Source organism: Mustela nivalis (assembly GCF_964662115.1).
Source record: "Mustela nivalis genome assembly, chromosome: 16".
NCBI classification, from domain to species: domain Eukaryota; kingdom Metazoa; phylum Chordata; class Mammalia; order Carnivora; family Mustelidae; genus Mustela; species Mustela nivalis.
This window is the reverse complement of record NC_139035.1, coordinates 43,820,659-43,836,365: the sequence shown is the minus strand read 5'-3', so window position 1 is coordinate 43,836,365 and position 15,707 is coordinate 43,820,659. Positions and strand designations below refer to the sequence as shown.

The window sequence follows — 15,707 nt, the reverse complement described above, 5'->3', positions numbered from 1 at the left end:
ACACCCCTGAAAACAACATTTTTTAAAAAAAGATTTTATTTATTTGACAGAGACAGTGACAGAGGGAACACAAGTTGGGGGAGAGAGGGAGAAGCAGGCTTCCCACTGAGCAGGGAGCCCCATGTAGGGCTGGACACAAGGATCCTGGGATCATGACCTGAGCTGAAGGCAGCTGCTGAAAACCACATTTTAATAGAAAGGAGATTGGGTTCTTAGAGTATGAAATACCCTTAGAGACTGGGGATTTGATTCCAGAATTGCCCCAGCTGTCCACTTCTGCAGAGAAAAGAGTAGAACAGAGTATTCACAGAGCAGTAAAATAAATTCACATGCTGGGCTTAGCATAGTATTCCCCCCAACATTTTTAAAAAGATTTTACTTATTTGAGACAGCGTGTGAGTGGGGATGGAGGCGGAGCAGGAGAAGCAGACTGCCTGCTGGGCAGGGATACTGACACACCATCCCAGGACCCTGGGATCATGACTGAGCCACCCAGATGCCTCTAGCATTTCTCTTAAGGAGCAGGGAAACAAACTTTTCTCTAGTTGGTGCATTATTATTAATGATAACATGGTATTGTAAATTGTGGTGTATTGCCATTTACGATGTTGCATAAATGTGACGGTAGCATCAGAAAATTCAAACTTTGGGGACGCCTGACTGGTTCAGTTGGTTAAGCCGCTGCCTTCGGCTCAGGTCATGATCCCAAGGTCCTGGGATCGAGTCCCGCATCAGGCTCCTTGCTCAGCAATAAGCCTGCTTCTCTCGCTGCCTCTGCCTGCCTCTCTACCTGCTTGTGTGTACTCTCTCTATCTCTGGCAAATAAATAAAGAAAAAAAAAAAAAAGAAAATTCAAACTTTGTACCCTGAAAAAAGACAAACATTTGGGTTATAACAAGCCTATTAATGGATTAAGGCATAATAGCATTCTTCATTTAGGTACTTGGATCTTTTTAGCTAATGAAAAATTTGTTAAAGATTTATTTCTGAACTGGAAGGAAAGAAACATAATTGCAAGTAACAACCGTTTATTACAAATTGAATTGACAGCCCCAAGTTATACTTTTGTTACCATCTTGGGGTTAATGTAAGCAAATTTGGCTATCTCTCTCCAGGAAGGTTTATGAATATAGCCATTTCACATCAAGCCAGATTTATTGCTATGACTCTTGACATATAGAAATTGTGCCTTTTTTTTTTTCTACTTAAAGAGAAAGTTTAAAGCAAATACTAATTGCTGACCTCAAATTTTGACAGTTACAGATTTAGGAATTTGCTGGTCTCATTTGGAGACTTCCTTTGGATCCCCTCTACCTTTTAAAAATAAAAGTAGAAAATATTCAGTTTTTTTCTCACAAAAAATGTTATTTATAAAAGTAATATAGAAATCTATAAAAGCATTCTTACATTGTTAAAGAAGTGTGCTGCCCAGGGTACCTTTTTTTTTTTTTTTTTTCCTTTTAGGATTTTTTTTTTTATTTGACAGAAAGATCACAAGTAGGCTGAGCAGCAGGCAGAGGGGAGGGGAAGCAGGTTCCCTTCGGGGCTCGATCCCAGGACCCTGAGATCATGACCTGAGCCAAAGGCAGAGGCTTAACCCATTGAGCCTCCCAGGTGCCCCCCAGGGTACCTTTTTGAGGTGAGAGACTTAATTTATTTTTATTTGTCTAGAGAGGTTTTGATATTTTTCATTTTAAGGATTTTAACACAAAGGTTAGTTGTTTGGAATCCTTCTGTATTGGTAATTAGGATCTTTTCCTTATGGACTCAGTTGAATGCTTTGTGATGTATACAAAACATGTCTTTTTCTGTCTGAATTTGCTCTGGGGAGGCTAAGTTTGTGTGGGTCACTTGTGACTTTAAAATACAAAGTAGCAGGTTACCAAAATCTATAGCAATAGGGGGAACAAGTGGATAAACAGATCCTTTCTAACCCTGTTCACTTTGAGGGTTCATCAAGCAAGACTTACATTGTTTTCAATCAATATATTTTAGTGACAAGTTTGCTATCAGGGAATTTAAAGAAGAAACTATTGTACACATGTGGTGGAGAATAGGGGGGCAGAAGTGGAGGTATGTGTCACTGCAATAAATTGAGTTGCATCACGGTTTTACCATGAGCAGACTCAATCTCACCAGGAAAGATAGGGGAAACTAGGTTTATGGAAAGCGGGGTGTCTGAACCATGGGAAAGATCCCTCTGGGTCTGATGAGGACAAGCTTTAGAAAGCTGAGCTACAAGGTGCAAACTTGGGAGTGATTTATCAGGTCTTGGGTGTTTTTTGCTTTAAAAAAATTTTTTTTTAAATTTTTAAGATTTTATTTATTTGTCAGAGAGAGAGAGCACAAGCAGGGGGAGCAGCAGGCAGAGGGAGAAGCAGGATCCCTGGTGAGCAGGGAACCTGATGTGGGACTCTTATTCCAGGACACGGGAATCAGGATCCGAGCCCAAGATAGTCACCCAGTCGGTTGACTGAGCCACTCAGGCATTCCCAGGTTTTGTTCTTTTATTATTTTATTTTATTTTATTATTACTATTTTTTTTTAGTTCCTCTCACCCCCAGGGACTCCTCAACCTGGGGCAGTTTTGTTATTTCAATCTTTTACTCTTTCCTTTGTCTTAGTACTTTCCTTTTCTCCGTCTCCTCCTGCCTTTGCTATATATATATACTGTTCTTTTGTAGATCCTTCTCTAGAAGATGATAGGGACCTCCACAGCAAAAGAACAGAACAGCACAATTTCCCAAGGTGTGCATTCATTAGAGCTACTATCCTCCAAGAGGAAGAAAGGACCTCACAGAGTTCTTAACTCTCTCCAGAGCTTGCTGTATACTTTCCCACCAGAACCTTAGGTTGCCATATATGTGGTTTGGGACAGGATTCATTTTCAGAAATATCCCAAAGGTGTTCAGGGTCAAGGAAAAAGGTGATGGTAAAGCTGCAGGTAGTGTGCTGCTTTGAGTTAAACCTGCTTTGCTTTCTTTTTTTTTTTTTTTTTTTTAAGATTTTATTTATTTATTTGACAGAGAGATCACAAGCAGGCAGGCAGAGAGAGAGGGGGAAGCAGGCTCCCTGCTAAGCAGAGAGCCCGATGTGGGGCTCGACCCCAGGACCCTGAGACCATGACTTAAGTTGAAGGCAGAGGCTTAAACCACTGAGCCACCCAGGTGCCCCTGGTTTCTTTTTAAGATCTTTTTTTTTTTTTTTAAAGATTTTATTTATTATTTATTTGACAGACAGAGGTCACAAGTAGGCAGAGCAGCAGGCAGAGAGACAGGAGGAAGCAGGCTTCCCGCTGAGCAGAGAGCCCGATGCGGGGCACCCCTAAGATCTTATTTTTAAGTAATCTCTACACTCAATGTGGGGCTCAAAGTCATAACCCCGAGATGAAGAGTCAGTCGCATGCCCCACCGACTGGCATCCCCCAAGCCTACTTTTCTTGATGGAGTTCATACATTGGCTCTGCAGGCAAAAACCAGAGAGGAGGCCCCCAAAAGTTTGGAAAACTCATGGATATTTATTCTGGAAGGTGGTCTTTATCTTTATTATTTATTTATTTAAAGATTTTGGGGCACCTGAGTGGCTCAGTGGTTTAAAGCCTCTGCCTTCGGCTCAGGTCATGGTTCCAGAGTCCTGGGATCCAGCCCTGCATCGGGCTCTCTGCTCAGCGGGAACCCGACGTGGGACTCGATCCCAGGACGCTGGGACCATGACCTGAGCCAAAGGCAGCTGCCCAACCAACTGAGCCACCCAGGCGTCCTGCCGATTTTTTTTTTTAAGTAGGCTCCACGCCCAGTGTGGAGCACGGGACTTAAAGTCAGGACCTGGAGCTCAAGAGTTGAATGCTTAACTAACTGAGGCACTCAGGCATCCCAGGAATGGTTGCCTTTAAAAACATTTCATTATGAGGGGGCACCTGGATGGCTCAGCTGGTTAAGTGTCTGCCTTTGGCTCAGGTCATGATCCCAGGCTCCCTGCTCACTGGGAGTCTGCCTCTCTCTCTGCCCACCCCCACTAATGCTCTCTCTCTTGCTCACTCTCAAATAAGTAAATAAAATCTTCTTAAAAAAATTTCATCATGAGAAGATGAGCTCGTCTTTGGATCTCAAAAGCACCTCCAAGAGACCTCTCACTGACCCATCCACAACCCTTTTTTTCCCTCTCACTTTACCCTTTTAAATTATGTTCATTCTGACCTCATCTTGGCAACATCTGCACCTGTTCTTGTGTGTGCCTCCGTCATTAATCAGTAAACGCTGTGAGGGCAGGGATCTTGTGTGTTGTGTGTCTTGTTTACAGGCCTAGAGCCTAGAACTGTAGATATACAACAAAGATTTGAATGGGTTAATCAAATTTTTTTAAGTTTTTTTTTTTTTAGGGGGCACCTGGGTGGCTGGGGTTCGGGTTGTGGTCTCAGGGTCCTGGGATTGAGCCCCCACATCGGGGAGCCTGCCTCCCTGCCACCCTCTGCCTCCTTTCTGCCCACTTGTTCTCTCTCTCTCTCTCTCTCTCTCTGTCAAATAAATAAATAAATAAATCTTAAAAAAAATAAAGTTTTTTTTTTTTAGTAATCTCTACACCCAAAGTGGGGTTCAAACTCACAGCCCCAAGATCAGGAGTCACATGCTCTTACTACTGAGCCAGCCAGGTGCTAAGAATTAATGACTGTCCTAAAGTCACCTCTCATACAGCCTTTATAGAGATTACATCAACCCAGCCATGTCTGATTAGATACAAATGTGCCACGATCGTGGCTGATACCGAATCACAGAACCGAAAGGTCTTTACAGAGAACTTGCAGTAAGCTCTACATTTGCAGAATGTAATTACAAATTTCAACCCGGCTAGGGATACCACATCAATTAATTAGAGTCTCATTAATCAGGTGCAGATTAACTTACGAATTTCATATGTGAGCAAATCAGCTGAGACGTTTCTTTTCCAGAATTAGTATTCTGTATTAATACCAAAGTATTAATACAGCACTGGCAGCTTCGGTTCTATTCATTGGTAGCCAAAGATCAGCGGCGGGTTTCTCGAGATGCTCCGTTGCGTCCACTAGATGGCGCTACCATCTCGGCGTGGCGGACGGATCCCCGTGATTAGTAAAGTGACGGCTCTTGCTCCCTTGGAGGTCATTCCCTGGGTGTGTAAACAAGCTGGAGAAATGCCCTGCCCACGCCAGGCCTGCCCGTGGTGACTCCACCTTAATGTGGTAACCGTCCTTTCTGTGAATACTGTTCCTTAAGGGAGAACCACGATTTGTAGCTGGACACAAACAAGAACATTGCTCCTACTCTCCATGGAGGGAGGATAATTAGGACATTGGGGGTGAAATGGAAGAGGCAGAGCTACGGATGTTTGTTGGGTTTTCTGGGTCGGGGGTTTTACAGTGAGGGCTTCATCTCCCTCAGTTATCTGCTCAGCATTCCGCTGTCTCTTGCATTCCTGTGAACCTGGGCAGTCATACTCAGGGCGCAGAGAGAGAAGGTGCCACATTGCCTAAGGCATGGCGAGTCACTCTGTCTGATCACAGAGTCCTCGTACATGGGACTGGCTTGGAAGGAAAGATCCTAAAGAACTGCTGGGCTGGGGTCTCCTGCTGTTCTATGTGTCCATCTTGGAGCTGGTAAGCCAAGGTCCCGTGCCTATCCCACACTGTTCTTTGGTAAGCTGGTACTGGCCCCAGGGGCTACCCCCAGGGCACTTCCGGTGTGCGAATGGAAGGCCCTTGTGTGTGTGCATACAGTTTTCCTCTACCTGCTGTGGCTGCCCCACCTTTCAAGTCTATTATAGTGGTGCTTTTTCTGCCTTTTGTTTCTGCTTGATTTGACTGAGTAGGAAGCATAGGAGGTGTTTTGTTTTGGGGGGGGTTTGGGGGTAGGGTTTTTTGGTACCTTCAGGAATTTACAGAGGGTTTTTTTTCTTTTGTTTTGTTGATTTCCGATTGCCCCACGTTTTTAGACACCTGCCTCTGAACAGCTATGACCCTCCCCAAGACAACCTGCTGTGAGTCACAGCCTGATCAGCCTGGGGGGTGTGGCCCAGTAATGCCTGAGAGATGGCAGTTTTTTTTAGAAGAATATTGGCTTACAGAAGACAGGTCCTGCTGGGAAGTCAAAGGGCTGAAGCAGGTGCATGTACTTGCAGTTAATTTCCCAGGTCATTTCAGGTGGGATGACAAGTTCCGCTGGTGTCCCTTCTTATGCCTCCCATCTGGCGTAGAGCCCTTCAGGGTCCATTGGGAATATTTACCTTCCTTGATCAGGTTTCATCCTCCCCCTAAAGGCTTCCCTGATGATGACTCCATCTGTGTTTCCTCACGGAGTTCATTACATGGTTTTCAGTGTCACAGTCCCCTGTCCCCTTTCCTCACACAGTTCCTGTCACACTGAGTTGTAACTGTTTGCATTTCTATTTCTTCTGGCAGACCGTCCCTTCTTTGCTGGAAGGGTCCTTAGCATCCTAACCAGAATGTCTTAGGTGCACAATATACTTTGCTTTAACTCCAGTGACAGTTTCCAGAGCCACCTTCTCCCAGCGGACAGTCTCCCCGCCAACACACACAATTAAGTAATGTGTTGATTCTGGTGTTTCAAAAAAGTAATTAAATGTGTGGAAAGCTCTATCTTCGGTGCATACATCATGCTTATTGATAGTACTTGAGATGTTTTTGAGAAGCTAGTACTTCTAGTGGTGACTTTAAACCTATGGTTTTAAATCATTTGATGTCATGTCTTCATTACTAACCTTTCAAGTGACAGCATGAGGTTCATTGAAACTCGATCAGTCATGAAATGCACTTCCTCATTGGGTAAAATAGAGCATTTCCATTATGCAAAAAATGTTCCCTCATGCTCCCCCCCACCCCACCAGTAAGATCTATGTGCAACGTGGGGCTTTAACTCAAGACTCTGAAATCCACAGCTTCATGCTCTATGGACAGGACCGAGCGAGCCAGGTGCTCCTCCCTCATACTCTCCTATTCAACCAGCCCACAGCTTTTGGCAGCCAATGATCTGCTTTTGGTCACTATTTTACCTTTTCTAGAGTTTCATAAAAATGGCAGTTTACATACAGTTATGTACCCTTTTGTGTCTGGCTTGTTTAATCTGGTGTCCTACTTTTGAAATCCCTTTCTGGTATTGGGTTTATTGGTCATCCACCCTTTAAACTGCTGGCCAGTATCTCAGTGTATGAGCTCACCACAATTCATTCATTCATTCACTAGGAGGTGGACAGTTGTTTACAGTTTGTGGCTATCGTGACTAAAGCTGCTGTGAACATTGCCATACAAGTGTTTCTGTGGACACACATTTTCAGTCCTTTTGGATGAATGTAGGAGTGAGATGGCCGGATCATATGGTAAGTATATGTTTGACCTTATAAGGAAAGCACTTCCAGTTTCCCACAGTGGCTGTACCACTTGACAGTGATGGACCCCCATGCTTCCTACTGCTTGATATTGTAAGTCTTTTGAAGTTTAGCTATTCTGGTGGATAAATAGTGGTAATCTTACTCTAGTATAAATTTGCATTTCCTTGATAGTTAATGGTATAGAGCATCTTTTCACATGTTTATTTGTAATAGCAAATATCCACCTTGGTGGTGATCTTAGGTTTATTTTATTAGCCAAGATTTTGTGTGTGTGTGTGTGTGTGTGTGTGTGTGTGTATGTGTATTTGGAGGCTTAGATAGAAAGCCCTTACCATGTATATGTTTTGCAAATATTTTCTCCCAGTCTCCCTTTACATTTTCCTAATAATGTCCTTTAAGAGCAAAATTTAAAAATTTTGTAGGAGTCCAGTTTATCGATTCTTTTTTCCATGCTTTTTGTGTCATTTCTCAAAACTCTTTTCCTAATGCAAGGTTACAAATATTTTTGCTAACCTTTTCTTCTAGAAATTTTATAGATTTAACTCTGATATTTAAGTCTATGATCCATTTTTAAAAAATAGATTTATTTAGTTTTAGAGAGGGTGAGAGAGAGCGTAAGTATGGGGAAAGGCAGGGGGAGAGGGAGAGAATCTCAAGCAGACTCTGTGCTGAGCTTGGAGCCTGACGAGGGGCTCCATTTCATGACCCTGAGATCATGACCTGAGCTGAAACCCAGAGTTGGACGCTTAACTGACTGAGCCACCCACGTGCCCCTACAATCCATTTTGAGTTAACTTTTGTATATGGTATGAAGTAACAGTTGAAATTCATGTTTCTGCATATAGATAGTCAACTGCTGAAAAGACTATCCTTTCTCCATTGAATAATCTTGGCATATTTAAAAAAAAATTAGTTGACTATATGTTTGGGTTTATGTCTGGACCCTCTTTTTTACTGATTTGTATCTCTGTCCTTACATGAACACCACACTGTCTTGATTACTATAACTTTGTGGTAAATCTTGGAATCACTTTTTCCTTTTCTGATATTGTGTCAGCTCTCCTTTGCATTTGTATTCAAATTTTAGAGCCAGTTTATGAATATTAATTCTACCAAAAAAAAAAAAAAAGTCTGCTGAGTTATTGAATGGGAGTACACTGACTTTAGAGATTAATTTAAGTAGAATTGACCACTTAATAATACTGACTCTTCTGATTCATACTGCATTTATTTGGCTCTTTTGAAAGTTTTCTCAGCAGTGTTGTGTACTTTTCAAAATACTGATCTTGTACATATTTTGTTACCTTTGTCCCTAAATATTTCTCTTTTTGATAATATTATAGAGTATACTTTTTAAAAATTCAATGTCTAGTTCTTTACTACAATGAATATATGAAGATGTAATTTTTGTATATTGGTCTTGTATCCTGTGACCTTAAGGTTTTATACATTGATAATTAGATCTTAGAGTAAATAAAAAGTTTGCGTCTCTTTCCAATCTGTATGCCTTTTATTTCTTTTTTTCTTGCATTACTGTGCCGGCTAGGATATTTAGTACATTGTTGAATAGAAATGGTGAGAGCATAGTCTTGCCAGTAGGATTGGTGTTTCCTTTTCTTTCATTCCTAGTGTTTGTAATTTATGTCTTTTCTCCTTCTCTTTTTTATTTCTCATCAGTTTGGCTAGATGTTTATCAATTTTATTGATCTTTATAAAGAACCAGCTTTTGGTTTCATTGATTTTTCTCTATTATTTTGCTGTGCGTTTTGTTCCAGTCCACTAACTTCTGATTTGTAGTCCATTTCCTTCTTTCTGCCATGAATTATGTGATCTATTTTATATATCTCGATTTACAGATGAAGAACCTACCCAAGGTTACACAGCTTGGAAGAATGCCCGAGAATGGGCACTTACACCCAGCCTGGCTCCAGCAGTCCCTGCTGCTCTCCTTTCCCAAACTCTTCATAGATGACATGGAAATAGGGTTAGAGTTTGAATAAATGAGTACTCTTAATTGGGTACATGTTGGGGAAAGGGAGCAATGAAAGGGTAGGGGGCCAAAGGACATTTTGAGTAGGAAAAACAGCTTTAGAGAAAATGTAAAAAAGGAAGAATATAGAAAGCATGTTGGGGGAATGGCTAAGAGGCGAGTCAAGCAGGGTATGGGTTGTACGGAATGGAGAAATGTCGTGGAGGGTAAAGTTGTTACTCTAAATGGTAGAGTACTTTGAAGGTCATGCTAAAATTTGATCTGTTTCATTCTACATGAGACAAGCCAGCAAGGTAGTGACATGGTCAAACTTGTTCCTTTGGATTACCTCTTGGGTCATTGGGTGGATGGATTGAGCTGAGGAGAAGCTAGAATGGATCAAGTGGAACATTCTTCTACAAGTATGGATATGAAGTAATGAGCTCAACCAGAGGTACGGTTAGACCGGAAGGGAGGAGTTATAGAGGTATTAGAGTTGGCAGGACTCAGACGCTGATTAGATAAAGGGAAAGGAGAAATTATAGATGTGTCATCTTTCCTATCTCTGGTAACAAAGAGGAGGGTGATGTTATGAATTGAGCTAGGGAATTCTGAAAGAGGAGTAGGCTGGTGGCGGGAGATGTAAGAACTCTGCTTTACATGGATAACTGATCATTTTTAGCATCTTCTCCATCTGCAGGAAGCAGCCAGTTGAGCCATCTAAGGGAGATTCTGTAGGGCAGTTCCAGTGGAGGAGGGAAAGAAAGGAATGGTTTGGGTAAAGAGAGATGGAATTCACAGACCAAAAGCAGGTTTGGAATGATTTCCCTGAGCAGAAAATAGCATGGAGGTTTGGAGAGGTCTTAGGAGTAGCTTGGATCAGCACTTGGTTCCCCTATCAAAACCCCTATCAACTACCCTATCCAAATGGTCTAAGCTTGGTCAAGAATCAGCTGACCCTTCAAGGAGCTGTGAAGGCTTGAGCCAGGAGCATTATGGGAGGTGGCCAGGGTGGAAAGAAGATTAAAGGATCCCTCCTAGATCTTTCAGACTCCTGGGAGCTCCTTATGACTCTAGAGGCTGGGGGAGTGGCTCAGGAGTGATTGAGATCAAATCTCCTGCCACCCTGGTGGATGAGGACCCAGAGGTGATCACATTTTATTTAAAATAATAAAAGATTATGGGGTGTCTGTTTGGCTCAGTCAGGTGAGCATACAACTCTTGATCTCAGGATCAGGAGTTCAAGCCCCACGTTGGGTATAAAACTTTGTTTAAAAAATGAGAGGAAAAGAAAACATTATGACATTTCTTACTCCCCAGCATACTTATAAGTGTTAGGACTACTCAGTTTAAAAAGTTTGATTTATGTATCTGTCTCTCAGTAAACCATAAACTCCTAAAGATTCACTGGGCCCAGTGCCTAGCCAGAGCTTGGCTGACTCTCATTAATTTGTCCATTCAGTGTCTTTTATGAACACAGAGAGAGAGACCCTGTACTATGGTTGAGTATTCTTTTATTCATCAGAGATTTACTGAGTACTTACTGTGTGCCGAGCCAAGAGCAGAGAACACAGATGTGAACAAGACTGGCAAGGTCTTTACTCTCAAGCTTACGTCTTAGATGGGGGAGTTGATATACACAAACAAAAAAATGGAACAAGATAGCATCAGGTGGTGATGCAAGCCTTGAAGATAATGGAAGAGAAAAATCTGATAGGGAGAAACTTGGGGAATGACTCTGGACATATTCATGAGGGTAACTTTGACCTCATACCTGAATGGTAGGAGGGAGTGAATCATGAGGTGATGGGGGGAAGGGAGGGTTGGGAAGAAGGGGGAGTGAACTAGGAGATGATAGTGGATGGGAGTCAAGGGCCAGATCATGTAGAGCTTACAGAAAAAGGAAATTCTAAGTGTAATTGGAGTGTTTGATCTGGTAGATATGTGGTGCTATAATCATATTTTCGCTTTGTGAAGATCCTCTGGCTCTTGTATGAAAAATGAGTGGGCCAAATGAGGAAGGAAGGAGACCAGATGAACAGGGTATTGGGAGGGTCTAGGTGGGACATGATGGAGGCTTGGACCAGGTGATGGTGGAGGTGGAAAGAGGGTATATCTGGATGGAGATCCAGCCAATTGGACATAGAATGTGAGATAATGGAGGAGATCTTGGGTGACTCCTGGGTGAGATGATCAACCATCTTGGTTTGCCTGAGACTGAGGAGTTTCCTAGAACAGGGTTTTCAGGGTTAAAACAAGGACAAGTCCCAGGGAAACCAGGACAGGTGGTCACACTACTCCTAGGTTTGGGGGCCAAGCAATGAAGTGATTATTGATTGTGCTGTATACTGAAATAAAGAGCACTCCAGGAGAACAGATTTGGAGCCATACATCAAGAATTCTAACATCCATGTGGAGGAGCGGACAACTGGATATATGCATCTGAAGCTGAAGGGAAAGGTTAGAATCAGATAGAAATCTGGGAGCCAGCAGCCTGTAGATAGAATTTAACACAGTGGGGGAGATCACCCAGGGAGAGTGTGAGGTGATGGGGGGAAGGGAGGGATGGGAAGAGGGGGAGTGAACTAGGAGATGATAGTGGATGGGAGTTACGTAGAGTACGGAATCAGGTTGAGGGTGAAATTTGGATTATCCCAACATTTTGAGGTTAAGCAGAAGGGAAGCAGTTACGCAAGAGATTAAGAAGGAATAGGCAGTGAAGTGGGAGGTAAACCAGGAGAATGTGGTATCTTGAAAGCCTGGAGGAAGAAAAAGAGTTTCCTGAAGGTCAGAATGGCCAAATATCGCTCAGTACAATGACGACAAAAAAGTGGACTTAATAAAGACAGTCCCTGAGAGAGAGAGAGAGAGAGAGAAACCAAGAAACAGACTCTTAACTACAGAGAACAAACTGGTGGGTTACCAGAGGGGAGGGGGCAGGGGGTGGGTGAAACAGTGATGTGTCCTGATGAGCGCAGGTGATTAACAAACAGGAAAGGAAGGGAGGGAGACTGTCCGTGCTCCCGAGGAGTTCTAGTCTTGTGGGGCGACTGAAAGTCCATTGCCATACAGGGATGACCAGCACAGGACACCGGGCAAGGACAGAGGACTCCTCTCTAGGCTGCACCTTGCAGGAGAGTGGAAAACAAGAGCAGACAGAGGCGGTTCTGCAGGCGGAGGAGCACCCCCCCCCCCCCCCCCCCGCTTCCCCACACAAAGGCATGGGCAACTGTAGGGGTTTCGGGACGGCTGGGGGAACAGAGAGTGGGTACCCAGGGCAGGGGTCCAGCTGCCAAACGCATCACCCAAGATGAGATCCCTAAAGCGTCTGTTGGACTTCGTGAGCTGGAAATAAGTGCTTATCTTCATAAGCACTTAACAGCCTAGTTTTACCCATGTTCAAGGAGCTGCGGGGGGGGGCAGAAGCCAGACTGTGAGTAACTGGGAGGCACAGAATGGGGCACTGGGGGAAGTGGAAGGAAGGAGAGTAGGGGATATGGTAGCTGCGGGCGGGGGTGGGTGTGGGAGCGGGGCTTACTGAGCAGGCACGTGCATCTGTATGTGTGCGTGTGCACACATGCTTGAGGGGAACAGACACCAGAAGAGAGGGAACGTGTGACAGTACAGGGGAGAGGAGACAACTGACGGAGGAAGCTGTCTGAGGAGCCGGTGAGGGACAGGCGCTCACGAGATGCGAACACGGTGGAGAAGGGGGAGTTTGGACGCAGGAGGAAGGAGAGCCAGAGGGGCGGAAACACAGGGGAGGTCACACCCGTGGGCCTAGGGAGATGGAACTACGTGGTCCAGTCAAGGCTGTGTCTTCTGACTTCCCTTGTTCCCCCTTGGCTTGCCGATGGGGTCTGTTACAGTGACGCGGGCCGGAAGACTGGCCACACACCCAGCAAGAGGCAGGTGGCAGGTGGAGAGTGAGTGACAGGGGCAGCCACCTGTTTCCCCCCCTCCGGGGACCTGGGGCGATGCTCTCCGGGGCCTGAGAGCAGCGAAGGGGGACAGATGAATCGGGAGGGTAGTTTTGCAGCACGCATACACTGGACGACAAGCGGATACGCTGTGGCCCCCTGTGAGTTTGGGCTGATCAGCACAGGAAGTGAAACGAGGCTTTCGTGGACCGATTAGGAGGCAATCTGAGAAGCCAGAGATACTGTAGGAAAGCAAGGAACAGGTGGGAACGGAAGAGAGGAAGGAGGGTGTTAGAAGGAGCCAAACTGTCTCAGAAAGTGGGATATTCAAGTTCATGTTTTCCACGTTGGAGTAAATCTGGGTGGTCGGACGGTTTAAGGCATGGCCTTGGGTGTGGGGAACTTACTGGAGTGGGGCCGACTGGCCCTGGAGACGAGGACAGTGAGGCATGGTGGGGTTAGGACACTGGATAGTTCACACTGGCACTGAAATCACCCCGAATGAGAGGGAGACGAGGCGTGGAGAGGAAGACGCTGAACCGGGAACCAAGGTCTCGGATGAGTGTGTGGCAGAGACCAGCAGATGGGTGTTAGCAGACAAGAGGAAAAGAAACCCATTGGCTGAAGGCCGGAGCCAGTTCTACATGAAGAGAGAAGCATAATGGTGCTTTACGCACTGACTGAACTAAACTGAGCCAAAGTGCTGTGTTAGTTCCAGGAAATGCCCAAGTCAGCCCCAGCTGCCATTTTCTAGGCAAACCCGAGGTCAGACGTTCAAGTCAGCACAACGAGAACATTGCTTGAGCTGTGGATTCCAGAAAGGACTCTGAGAAGAAGTAACAGGCGGACTCTGGGCCCATCTCGCTGGTTCCACCTGGCCCATCTCTTGCCCCAGCAAAGGACGGACCCTCTTCAGTCCTCCCCTCCCCCTCTGGGGAGCTGCCAGGGCCAGTGCTCCGCTCCACGACGCAGTCCTGGCAGGAGAAATCAGCCAGCCATCTTGGGCTGGCGTCCTTCCCAGGAGAAGCCAGAGCAGAGCCTTTGAGATGGAGCTGAAGGGGGCACATTTCAGGCGCACTTCTCACCCGTGAGCAAGGGCTCATTAGCCAAACGATCATCTTCCCAGGCCCGTTGTCAGACCGACTTAAAAATAACCTGAGCTGTCTCCCCACCCCTCTGCAGGGGAGTGCAAGTCGCTTCCTGCTCAGACAGAACCCACCCAAACCTCAGCCCTTCTAGAACACTCGCACCATCCGCACATTCCTCCTGGAGAGGGATGTGAACACACTCCAGGCTCACTACTCCCTCTTGTTCTCCGAACTCACTAGCCTCACGTTGCTCACTCTCCTTCGCAGATCCCTTCTCATTACCTTGACCTTTGAGAGTTGGCGTGCCTCAGTTTTCAGGCCTTGATCTCCGCCTCCTCCCTACTTGCACTCACTTCCTTTGTGACCTCAACCAGCCTCGTGGCTTTACTACCATCTAATCCCGAAAAATGCCGAATGTGCTTCCCCTACTCCCGAGACGGACTCTCATCGTAGATATCCAGTCACCTCCTTGGCATCCCCACTTGGGTATCTCAGAGGCATCTCTGGCTTAACATGCTTGGAACTGAACTTGAGTTTCCCCACTCTTTCTCCTGCCACACCCTCTCCTCCCGTGGCCTCCTCCTGCTCAGTCATTGGCAACTCCTTCCTCCAGTGGCTCAGGCCGAACACCTCAGAGTCATCCTGACTCCTCCCTTCCCCTCCCAGCCCGCTTACAGTCTCTTCTACCAGCCAGTCCATCTGCTCTGCCTTCAACAGATACCGAGGATCTCACCCTTTCACGCTGCAACAGCACGAAATAAGCTACCTAACAGCACGAACTAAGCTACCCCCATGTCTTGCTTGGATTATTGCAATAGCCTCTTACCTGAGGTATGAGGTTCTCCACCTCATGCAGTATAATAGCAAAGTTCCTTACAAAGTTCCTTGAATGATGCAGCCTCCCTCACCTCCTATTCCTCATTCTCTCTGCTTCAGCTACACTGGCCTCTTTGTGTCTCAAACATTCCAAGAATGTTTCTGCCTCAGGGCCTTTGCACTGAATTCCACTGCCTAGAACACATTCTCCCCAAGCCACATGGTTGGTTCTCTCAATTTTTCCAAGTTTTTCTTCATATGTCATTCTTCTCAGTGAGGTCTTTCTGTGTACCCTACATATGAAACATATGGAACATCAGAGGTCAGCATCTACTAGACTCCTGCCTCCTTTACTCTCCATTGTCCTCAGGAAACTCATCATTGCCTGAGACTATATATATCCGTTAAGCATAAATTCTATTGGACTTTGTTTTAAAATTCCTGAATCCTCTGTAGCTAGAACAGTACCTGGCCCACAGAAGGTCCCAAATATCTGTGGGGTAATTGTGGCTGAATTCAGTCGGCTGTAGGGAAACC

The 15,707-nt window shown here is 45.2% G+C and overlaps 1 long non-coding RNA gene across 1 annotated transcript; it reads left to right on the top strand.

Annotated features, from left to right (window-relative positions):
* The first annotated feature begins 4,971 nt into the window (after positions 1 to 4,971).
* On the top strand, positions 4,972 to 9,385 carry LOC309849482. Its single transcript, XR_014303720.1, has 3 exons — positions 4,972 to 5,629; positions 7,232 to 7,365; positions 9,234 to 9,385. It is a non-coding gene; the product is annotated as an uncharacterized lncRNA (long non-coding RNA).
* Positions 9,386 to 15,707: the final 6,322 nt, after the last annotated feature.